The sequence below is a fragment of the Callospermophilus lateralis genome, chromosome 17, assembly GCF_048772815.1.
Source record: "Callospermophilus lateralis isolate mCalLat2 chromosome 17, mCalLat2.hap1, whole genome shotgun sequence".
Taxonomy (NCBI): domain Eukaryota; kingdom Metazoa; phylum Chordata; class Mammalia; order Rodentia; family Sciuridae; genus Callospermophilus; species Callospermophilus lateralis.
In genome coordinates, this window is record NC_135321.1 from 71,502,765 (window position 1) to 71,514,873 (window position 12,109).

The following is a 12,109-nucleotide window of genomic DNA, read 5'->3' on the forward strand; positions in this document are numbered from 1 at the left end:
TGCTCAGAGGGGAAAGAATGAAGTTCCCTTCTTCCTTCAACGAAGATGATGTCCTCATTGCCAAGGAGAGGGAACTCAGTGACGACACACAGGTTTTCTCCAAACTAGCTGTGGGTTACAGTTTTTAGTATTCATTTTTTCACTTCTTTTGGTAAAATTATTCCTAAGTATTTTGCTTTTGATTCTGTTGTAACTAGGATTGTTTCTTTAATCTCGTTTTTTGATTGTTTACCTCTTCTGTACAGAAATACAATTGATTTTTGTACAGTGAGTGACCTCTCTATTGCTCCATCTATTTCTGTATTCCTTCCTCATTTCTAGGAATCTGCCATACACCTTCCTGTGACTCATCCCTCTGAACACCCACTTCTGTTCTACTTTGTACATTTCCATGCTCCCTCCCATGTGGTATGGAAAACTGTGGAAAATAAGACCCATCTAATTTGACTTTCTTGGGCTCTGTTAAATATTAACAACCTTATCTCAGTGGCTTCAGAGAAGAGAATTTATTTCAACCATGTTCCAGGCTAGACACTGTTCCTCCATACTTTTCTTGGAAGTGATTGATTGACTGACCCTGCCTCTTCCTTGGGAACAGTGACATTTTGTGGATCCAATGGAACACTTAGCACCATGGTTTCAACACACTTAGCATGAATCTTTCCACAACAGGAGAAATCCATATTCTCAAAGCTGGCCAGCAGTAATTCCCTACTCTCTAAATATGTGAGTAAGAATCTACCTTGAAAGATAAACAGAGCCAGACACTAGGTAAATTGGCAACAGATTTTTTTTATCATTAATATACTATTATGCTTAGAATAAGACTGCAATGAAATCAAGCTCAGATTGTCCAGAAGTAAATGGACTTTTTTTTTTTTTTTTTTTTTTTTTTTTGATACCAGGGATTGAACCAAGGGGCGTTTAACCACTGAGTTACATCCTGGCCCTTTTTATATTTTATTTAGAGTCAGGGTCTCACTGAGTTGCTAAGGGACTCACTAATCTGCTGAGACTGGCCTCAAACTTGCAATCCTCCTGCCTCAGCCTCCTGAGCCACTGAGATGACCATGCCCGACTCAGAATGTTTTTATCTTGATGAACTAGTATATCTGAGGGAAGACATTTCTATGCAGCAAAACTATCAGGCTGTGGTATGGCTACTGTTAATTGCTTACAGCGAAATGAGAGAGCAAGGAGATGACTTAAAGATAGAATGTATAACTAAAATGGAGGCAGTCTAGAGAAATGTGGAAATTCTGGAAAATCCTCAGTCTGGCTGTGTAAAGAGTCTAAGAGCATGCTCAGGAGAAGAAACCAAGGATCTGGCCTATTTGACTTCCCAGCCTCCAGAACCATAAATTAAATAAACCTTTGTTCTTTATAAATTAGTCTAGGGATTCAATTTCAGCAACAGAAAATCAACTAAGACCACTAAGATTGAGTCCTAGTCCAGAAGAGGGCTTGGAGGAGCCAGAACAAGAGTTTGGTACAGGATAGAACATTTTGTGACTCACAGGATAGTTAATGCCTACACAATTTGTATATACAAAGTAAAAGTCAAAGCACCTTAGACTTGAGGACACACTTTTCTACAACCTGTCGATGTAGACAAGGAAATTCTATACTCTGCTTTATTGCCATTCCTTCTACACTATTTGTAATACCTCTGCTCTGTCTGCCTTTAATTAATCAGCTCTTCATCCACCAGCCTAAAAAGAAGAGAAGTCAGGAGAAGAACTGAGTGTGGGAGTGAAGCAGATGGGAGAGAGTCCAAGAACCCAAAAGTGAAGAAGAGACAGTAATGGAGCAATAAAACCCTCTGGGGTTTCTGATCCCAGCCTCTAGTTCCTGGATCCCCAGTGGCCCCATCCTAACTCCATGTGAATGGACAAGTCAGGAGAGCAGAAGGGTTTTTTGTTTGCTTGTTTTCCAAGATGAAAGGGACAGAGAGAGATGGGGTAAAGGAAATGGAAGAGTTCTGGAAAGAACTGGTAAGAATGGAAGCCAGCACCTTTTGTTGGACATAGTTGGCTCTGGTTTCCCCCTGTGCTCTCAGGCAGCCTGCCGCAATCTGGCTGGGCACAAAATAACCGAGCCGTCACACAGCCTTGTAAGTTCAAAACAGGAACTCCTTTATTCTCCGCACTCCTGCGAACACCACGCACGCGGCCTTCTCGGCCTTCTCCCGGGACACACCACACACCAACCGGAAATCCCTCCCCCAGAAATCCCTCCTCCGGCACTTCCCCAACCAATGCGAACTCCCCAGGAATCCCCACGAGAACTCCAAAGTAGCAGGCTGAGGCGGACAGCAGGGCTCTAATATACAATTGAATACACAGCTTAACATAACCATCATCATCTCAATGGCTTGCTGGAGTCACCTCTCAACCACTCCAAAATGCCATGCGTCATCCTGACTCCGCTGTGGCCCTCAACAGCAGCTGACACTCCACTCTCATTCACCTCACTGTCAACATCTCATCCTGGTGACATCACTGCCCAAATTCCGTTTGAATAGCATGTGCAGATGTGTTTGTGCTGGAAGCTTTAGTCAAGGCTAGGGCCACCGAGCAGTGTGCAGTTGCAGCACAAGATGCACAGAGAGCTTCAAACACACACACACACACACACACAAAGGAAATGAGACTCACTGTGACCAGCATCTTCCTCTCTAGTAGGCAGATATGTGTGGTGAGGTGACTTCATGAACACGTACCCAAGTAGAAGGAATAAAACTAACTGTGTTTTTCAGACTTTTTTACCAACTCAGCACATGGAAAGAAATATATTTTAAATCACCATGCATTACACATCTATACCCTTTGATCAATTCAAACAAAAGTTTCACAAAACAAAAATTAAGTGTGATATCTCTGATAGATTCTTCTACCTTATATTTGTTTTCAATTAAAAATAAATTCATCAAGCTCCTCAGGATTAATGGTGCCTACAATTTCCAAAGAATTCAGTCTTAGAGAAATTCCATACTTAATGGCTGGACACTGCTTCCTTCCCCTCCACCTACCACAGTACTAGATAGTGCACTTGCTGAGCCAGGGCATCCTCTGCCCCAGGATGTGTTGGGGTGGGTAATGTGATATTTTCCCTTGAAACACTTTCCCACTTGAGTATCTCAGGCTTTGTTTGCAAAACATATCCCTGTGTCCTGTGCTTAATGTCTCTGGCCTCGCAGTGACTCTTGCACTTTATGACAAATTTGCATCTCATCCATTTGTGAATTTTATTCCGAGGCCAATCTAATTTCTAAGATCCTAGAACATGGCTCTGTTATGCCTCATTTTTATTCTGTTAATAGTATTTTACCATCTTCTGCTGAGGTTTTTTTTTTTTTTTTTTTCGTATTTATGAGATTTTTTGTACTACACATCTTGTATAATATTTGCTCACAAAAAAAGGTGACCTTCACAGTTTAGGCAAAACCCTCATGGAAAAAGCTGACCTTGGTGTTTGTCACTGAGTCTGCAGGCTCTTTTGATAGTTATGGTTAATACCAAACTGCACAGTGAGCTCTTGGAACCTTGCTTTCCTCATTTCTAAAGGAGAAATAAGACATGAATGACACTGACTTCTGAAGATAGAATGAAATGTGTCCATACAACTCCTGACACATGGCAAGTGATCCACATGTGAGTCTTCTTTCCCTCTCTTACATCATTTGCCTCTTAGTTGGGTGTTTTCATTATATGCAAGAATGAGTTATCTCTCTTTACATGAATATAGATATAGAGAGTAGGTAACTCTTAGAGCTCTTGTCTATTATGTTCTAAATGGTTATGTATATTCCCCAGTCCTTCATTTTGTTCCCAAACTGTGTTGCAAGAACTGTCAAGATTGACACCTTCTAAATGTGATGTTTATACACAATGAAATATTACTCAGCCATAAAGTAGAATGAAATTAGGGGCTGGGATTGTGGCTTAGTGGCAGAGCACTTGCCTAGCATGCATGGGGTCCTGGGTTTGATCCTCAGCACTACATAAAAATAAATGAATGGAATAAAGGTATTGTGTCCAACTACAACTAAAAAAATTATTTTTTAAAAAAAATAAGAATGAAATTATGGCATTTGCCAGTAAATGGATGGAACTGAACACTATCATGCTGAGTAAAATAAGCCAGTCCAAAAAACCAAAGGCCAAATGTTATCTCTAATTTGCAGGTGCTAATACACAATAAGGAGGCGTGAGGGAAGAATAGAAGTTCATTGGATTAAACAAAGAGAAATGAAGGGAAGGGAGAAGAGATGGGAATAGGAAAAACAATAGAATGAATTGGATATAACGTTCCTATAGTCATATATGAATACATAACCAGTATAACTCCATATCATGTACAATCACAAAAAATGGGAAGTTATGCTCCGTGTATATATGGTATGTCAAAATGCATTCTACTGTCATGTATAACTAAAAAGAGCAAATTTTAAAATCTAAAAAAAAAAAGACCGACCCTTTCTACTTCCTACCTCCATGCGTACCCAGACTACAGTAGTCTGACTTCCCCCTCCTTCACTCCATTAAACCTCCACTGGCAAGAGCACCAGCCTTCTCGTTCCTACGGCAGCATCCTCTTGTCCTCACTGAAAGAGCCTCTCTGATGCATCTGATGTTCCATTGTGATCAGATCTCCCTCAGGTCTCCTGATTTGCCACTTACCTTTCAGAAAGTGACTTTTCCAGGTGCTGGGGATGTGGCTCAAGCAGTAGCGTGCTTGCCTGGCACGTATGGGGCGCTGGGTTCTATCCTTAGCACCACATACAAATAGAATAAAGATGTTGTGTCCACCGATAACTGAAAAATAAATATTAAAAAATTCTCTCTCTCTCTCTCAAAAGAAAGTGACTTTTACATTATTGATGTGCCTTCCTCTGCTCAGTGAATGCAATGTTTCATTTCCATATGTTCCTAGAGTAGTGGAGGGTTACCTTCAGTTACAATCAGAGCTGCCTAACAAACTGCTGTCCTATGTAGCTGGAAGTCACTGAGTACAATTTTTTCAAGGTAATTTCATGTTCCTCCAGTGGCCCAGCAACAGGAGGTCGATTGGGTCTGACCTGATTCCTTCCTGTTGTTCTGAACTATTGTGCACAGACAGCTCTGCCTGAGTCCATTTAAGTAAAGGCTTAGGGAGAAGTTGGGCGAAAGAACAACCAAAACCTTATCATAATCTCAAGAATCATCATTAGGGGGAGCTCTAAGCAAAGGGTTTAACTTTTGCCTCTGAATTGGGGGTTAACTGGGCAGAAAAAGGTGACATCCATTCTTTCTGACAACTAGATGGTGCTGAGAAGTTTTTGAATAAAACACTTTGCTAAATAAGAAAAAAAATTATTATGTAAATCGGAGTATTATACAAGTAAAGATAGGACATGGTGTTATTTTCTGAAAATAAAAATTGAAAATCACCAAAAATGCATGTTTTAAAAATATTGTCTCTTCCATAATGTCCTTATGCTATTATTTTATAATTCTTACCATCATGTCACAACTGATCTTTCTGATCATCATTTCTCATGAAATGTCATATTTTATTTCTCTATAGTGTGTTTCGGACAATTTCCCCCCTGTCTTCTAGTACATTATTTCTTTCCTCAAATGTATCTAATCAATTGTTTGTGCTGTTTAATTCATCTGCGGTTTCAAAGTTTTAAATGACTACATATATATGCACATATATGCATATATTTAAATAACTATTGAGATATAATTCAGATATTATAAAATTAATCTTTTAAAGTGTACATTTCAGTGCCATTTATTATATTCACAAGTTTGTGCAACCATCACCTGCTTAGTTCCAAAATATTTCATCACTCCCAGATGGAAACCCATACCTATTAGATGAACAGTCATTTCCCAGTCCCACCAACCCTAACAAATGCTAATGCACTTTCTCTCTCTATGGATCTCAGTATTCCCAATGTTTCATATAAGTGGGTTCATACAATATGTGGTCTTTGCCTAAAGAATGGGACAAAATCTTTGCATTAATCTCCAGGATCTATAAAGGATTCAAAAACCTCAATGGCAAAATAAATAAATAAATAAATAAATAAATACAAATAATCCAATCAATAAATGGGCTAAGGAACTAAATAGGCACTTCACAGAAGAAGTAATGCAGTCAGTCAACAAATATATGAAAAAAAAAAGTTCAATATCACTAACACTTAGAGAAATGCAAATTGAAATTTCATCTCACTCCAGTCAGAATGGGAATTATCAAGAACGCAAGTAACAATAGACATTGTTGAGGATGTGGGGGAAAAGGTAAACTCATACATTGCTGGTGGGACTGCAAATTAGTACAACCACTATGGAAAGAAATATGGAGATTCCTCAGAAAACTTGGAATGGAACTAACATTTGACCCAGTTATCCCACTCCTTGGCATATACTATTGTGACAGAGCCACATCAATGTTTATAACAGCTCAACTCATAGTAGCTAAGCTATGGAACCAGCCTATGTGCCCTTCAACAGATGAATGGATAGAGAAAATGTAGTACATATATACAATGAAATATTACTCAACCATAATAAAAAATGAAATTATGACATTTGCTAGTAAGTGGGTGGAACTGGAGATATAATGCTACGTAAACTAAGCCAACCTCAAAAATGAAAGGCCACATGTTCCCTCTGATATGAGGATGCTAACACACAATAAGGGGTGGGAGGGAAAAATAGAAGTTTACTGGATTAGACAAAAGAAATGAAGGGAAGAGAGGGAGGATGGGAATAGGAAAGATAGTAGAGTGAATTGCACATAACTTTCCTATGTTAATATATGAATACATAACCAGTGAAATTCTACATCATATGCAACCACAAGAATGAGAAGTTATACTCAACAAATTTATAATATGTCAAAATACATTCTACTGTTATCTATATCTAAAAAGAACAAAATTTTTAAAATATATGACCTTTGGTCTGATTTCTTTCACACAGCATATTTTCAAGGCTTATCCTTGTAGAACATGAAGCAGTACCTCATTTCTTTTTATGACCTACTGACATTATATTGTATAGATATGTCACATATTTTTATACCTTTCTGAATGGAGAACATTTGAGTCACTTGAATTTCTAGTCTCTTGTGAACAATGCTGCTATAACCACTTGTACAAAGGTTTTTGTGCATTTCTTGTTTAACTTTGGAATACTGCACCTCAAAAGCAGTAAAACTTTTGTATTCAAAGCTAAGTGTGGCTCAGGTTTGAGCTTTACTACATCTTGAGCCCTTGGTCAGTGGTAATTTTCCTTTTTTTCATGTTGGCTTGTGGAGTGGTTCCTCTGGTTCTTATCTACCACAGTCTTGGCCCCAGAGTCTAGTTGTACAGATGGAGCAGGACCCCACCCTGTGTCCATGGGGTTGTTGATCCCTGGCTATGATGTGTAGGGTCATTCTAGGCCATTCATGTTCTCACCAATACTAGGTTTCATTGAACTTAAAACATTTTTAAAAATTTTATGAGTGCATTATGGGCTGTAATTACTGTTTTAATTTGCATTTAGTTAGGCTGAGTATTTTTTTCATATACCTATTCTGTGAATATTTTGTTTTAATCATTTGCCTTAAAAATTGGAAATAACAATCAAAACCTGTAAGTTCTTTATTGCATTTGACACCATAATTCCATTTCTAGAAATTCATCCTAAAGCCATAGCAGTTGCTCTTAAATTTCCTATACAATCCTTTTCACAACACTATGTGAACTAGCCATTACCAGGGGCTTTGGGTGAATTCCCGCATTTCCCTAGGATCATCGACTAGAATTCTCCCACAAAGAGCATGTTGAGAAGGCAGGGAAATCACCCAATTCACTCTTTCAAATGACCTATTTTCAAAGTAAGAAACCAGCGCAGTCACCAGCCAACAAACAGACCTTTCTTTTCTTTAGAATTACTACAGTTGCTGGTTTTTATTTATTGTTCACAATCAATTTTCATCCTGGCTCGATGCTCTCTCTGTTCTTGCTGTGGCTCAGTGGGTGCCCTTCAAGCTGGCTAATATGTCCCTTGGATGGTTGTCCCCACCAGCATGCTCCACCTTGCAGGATTGCTGTTTCAGGGGACACAGGTCTTCTCACCTTGCAGATGTGTCCTCAAAGGCAAAGGCCTAGAACCAGGGATTGAGTCCACAGAAAGTGATCCGATGCTTGAGGAACCCCCAAGGAAGCCAGGGCTCCTCCGGAATTTGACCTCACAGCAGCAGCCTGGCTGGTTAGCTTGCTGAGCCCACACTGCTGGCACGAAAGCAGACATTCCACCCACTCTCATGGCTTCCGTGTTGACTTCTTACATGTCAAATGGCTCAGAAATATTACTTTGACATATTACAGGAAAGTTTATTTGATGTTTTAGTGGGGAAAAAAGTAGTTTTACAAAAAATATTTACAGCCAGCCCAGGCTGGAGGGACCCCAAAGGATGCATGAAGATGAAGAACTTGTTCCCCTGCCACAGTCCCAGGCAGTGCCACCCTACTGGTCCTGGGGCCCATTTTGAGAAACATTGCTGGAAGTAGTTTTTTTGAAAAATTGTATGCCTTTCATTTTTAAAATGCCTGGAGTGTGATATTCCAAAATTATTGGAAGCCACAAACCAATTTCCTGAATCCCTACATGAGAGATGGGCACCTGGGTAGAGAAGAGGAGGAAATACTGAATTCCCATGCTGAGAAATCCAGGTTCATTTTCAACAGGAGTTGACATCCCAGCTGTTAAAAAGCCAATGAAGGCTGGGAACACAAGACTTGGGCAGTTATAAAGGCTGGACCATTAAACTAGCTGCCTTTAAAAAAAAATCTTATCACAAAACTCTTATTTTAAGACCCACCATTTCTTCACCTTCATCTGGATTCTAATTTTACCTAAGATAAGGTTCAGTGGAGTAAAAACAAAGTGATGAGGAAGAGAAAGCCTAGATCAGATCATGGTGGGCAACACTAAAACTGAAAGAGATATCCACTAGAACTTTCTACCCTCAATGTTAAGGTTTGGATGTGAGGTATCCCCCAAAAGCTCATGTGTGCGATAATGTAAGGAAATTCAGAGAAAAAAAATCACCGGGTCACAAAAGCCTTAATCCAATCATTGAATCACTCGCCTGATGGGGTTAACCAAGTGGGGACTGAAGGCAGGTGGGCTGTGGTTGGAGGAGGTGGGTCGCTGGAAGCGTGGCCTGGGGTATATATTTTGTATGTGGCAAGTGGAAACTCTCTCTGCCTTCTGATCGTCCCGTGAGCTGCTTCCCTCAGCCACACTCTTCAGCCGTAATGTCCAGCCTCACCTCGAGGCCCAAGGAATAGAGCTGGCCTTATGGACTAAGACCTCTGAAACCGTGAGCCCTCAAATACACTTTTCCTCCCCTATGATTGTTCTGGTGGGGCCTGTGAGTCACAGCAGAGACAGAGCTGACTAAAACACCCACTAAGCCCCTGCCCATCTGGAGGGGCAAGCCTACCAGGGCAGAGTGCAGATTGGAGGGGACAGAGAGCAGCTACCCTCAGCAACTAGCTGCTCTGCACCGACAGCCGAGGGTGGGGGTGGCGACAGCAGCCAGCAGAGGCAGTGAGAATGAGGACAAGAGCTGGGCACAGTGGACGGGCCCAACGTGCTGCCCACAGGAAAGACTTCCCTCATCAGCAGGGATACATGTTGCGATCACAGGCTTGTTCTCAAAAGTAAGTACACTTTGATCACTGAAAACCGGGATACTAAATTAGGAAGATTCATAAATATGAATTAAGCAGCTAAAACAAGTTATTTAAATCATTGAAATTAAAAGACCTTTCGAACTCAACGTATGTTAGTCAGATTTCTGTGCTGATACTAAATAGCTGAGATAATTAACTTCAAAGTAGGAGCGGTTTATTTGGCTCACAGTTTCAGAGGTTTCCATCCCTGGTAAGTTGACCTTATTGCTTTGGGCCCGTGGTCACATAGTACATCATAGTGGGAGCGATTGGTGAAAGGGGCCTGTTTACCTCTTGGCAGTCAGGAAGCGAAGAGAGAGGGAGGAAGGGGCTGGGGTTCCAAGATCCCCATAAAGTCACCCGGGAATGGCCTAACTTCCTGTGGCCTAACTTCCACTAGGCCCCACCTCCTAAGGTTTCACACACATACACCCCAATAGTACCACAGGCTAGGGACCAAGCCTTTAACACACAGATCTTTGGAGGACATTCAAGATCCAATCTGTATATAAGTGTTGCTTTATAAAGGTTCGTGTTTGAGAATACCTAATCTTATTTCTGTTTTGTCAAGTTTCCTCTTTAATGGCCAAGAAAAAACAGTTTCAAATAATTGATGTTTGTGTGTGCCCCTTCTCTTTATGGTGAATTTGGCCACTCTATATGCTCTATTCCTGTGTCTTCCAAATTCCTGTGTTTGGAGTCCCCCTGAAAGAACACTCTTACTGGTAGCTAAGTCAGCCTTAAAAGGGTGGGTTTCACAGAAGGAGAGAGTTACTATGGTGTGGATGTGAGATGTCCCCCCAAAGCTCTCGTGTAAGACAGTGTAAGAAGGTAGGAAGAAGAAATGATTGGGTTATGAGAACCTTAACCTAATCAATTAATTGATCCCTGAAGGGATTAACTGGGTGGTAACGGGAGGCAGGTGGGGTGTGGCTGGAGGAAGTGGTTCATTGGAGCGTGGCTATGGGGTACATATTTTGTATATGGAGAGTAGATTCTCTGTCTGCCTCCTGATCCTCATGTGAGGTGATTCCCTCTGCCACACTCTTCCTCCATACTGTTCAGCCTCATCTTGAACCCCAAGGAATGGAGTCTGCTGTCTATGGATTGAGACCTCTAAAACCATGAACCCCCAAATAAACTGTCCCTCCTCTCCATTTGTTCTTGTGGGTCTTTTAGTCACAATGGCCAAGAAGCTGACTAAAACAAGAGTAGAATAGTGTCACCAGATGCTAGGGAGAGGAGGGAGAAGGGATTGGATAGAGGAAGTTGGATATCAAGTACCAAATTACAGTTCAACAGAAGGAGTAAGTTCTTGGGTTCTGTGGTACAGTAGGGTGACTACAGTTTAGCACAACTTATTATATACCTTATAAAGAACTAGAAGAGAGGAGTTCAAAGCTTCTTAACACAAAGAGATGGTAAGTGTTTAAGGGAATGTAAGTGCTGATTACCCTTATTTGATCATTACACATTGTATACAAATTATCACGCTGGACCCCATGAATATATACAATTACTAGGTATCAGTTAAAAATAAATAAAAGACCAATATGACACACAGCCCAGCGGGAAGGTGGAGGTGAGCCTTCAGGACACCAAGCCCCAGCCCAGCCCCTTGGTGCTTCCCCCAACCATGCTGCCGGGGGCTAAGAGGCTCCTGACCTCTCGGGAAAGAGCTCTGCAAGCCGAGCCCATGGTGGCCAACCTGCTCCACCCAGAGCCAGTGGGCAAGCCCTGAGTGTGTAAGGGTGTCACCATTCTGAAAGACCCTCAGGATGCCATTCTCCAGTGTCCACCACATGACCACATCCTCATTCCTCAGGGACCAGGAAGGAGCGTCGCCTCCAGCCTGCCCGTTCTAAGGGAATTGGCCTCCTTGTGGGGTGGGTGCTGCCGAGCCCCAACTGTGCTGGAAGAAGGCAGCATATGTGGAGGGCCTGAGGCCACAAAGCCCCACTCTGGCTCAGGCCTGGCACTGGAAACACAGTGACTCTGCTCTGGTACCCCTGTTTCAGTGAAGGGGAGCAAAAGTACAGTAAATTACCTAAACACAAAACACGTCAACTTCAGGGCCTTCATTAGCGTCTCTCACAGCACGACTTACATTAGATTTTGCAAGTTAGGCCGACTGTTGTGTGAAAAAATTCTATACTAGTCAATTGGTTAATGAATTTGGTGACAATCAATGGTAAAACAAGAAGAGCTAGCTCTCATAAACACACCATGGGAGACCCACACAAGACATTGACATGCTGTCAGGGACAGATGCTGCTTTCTCTCAGTGTCCCTGAGAGACAGTGGACACTTGCCCTCAATAGCGATACAAATATGAATCTGAAATTGTGTATGGACAGATCTGTTTACCACTGTTTAGGAATA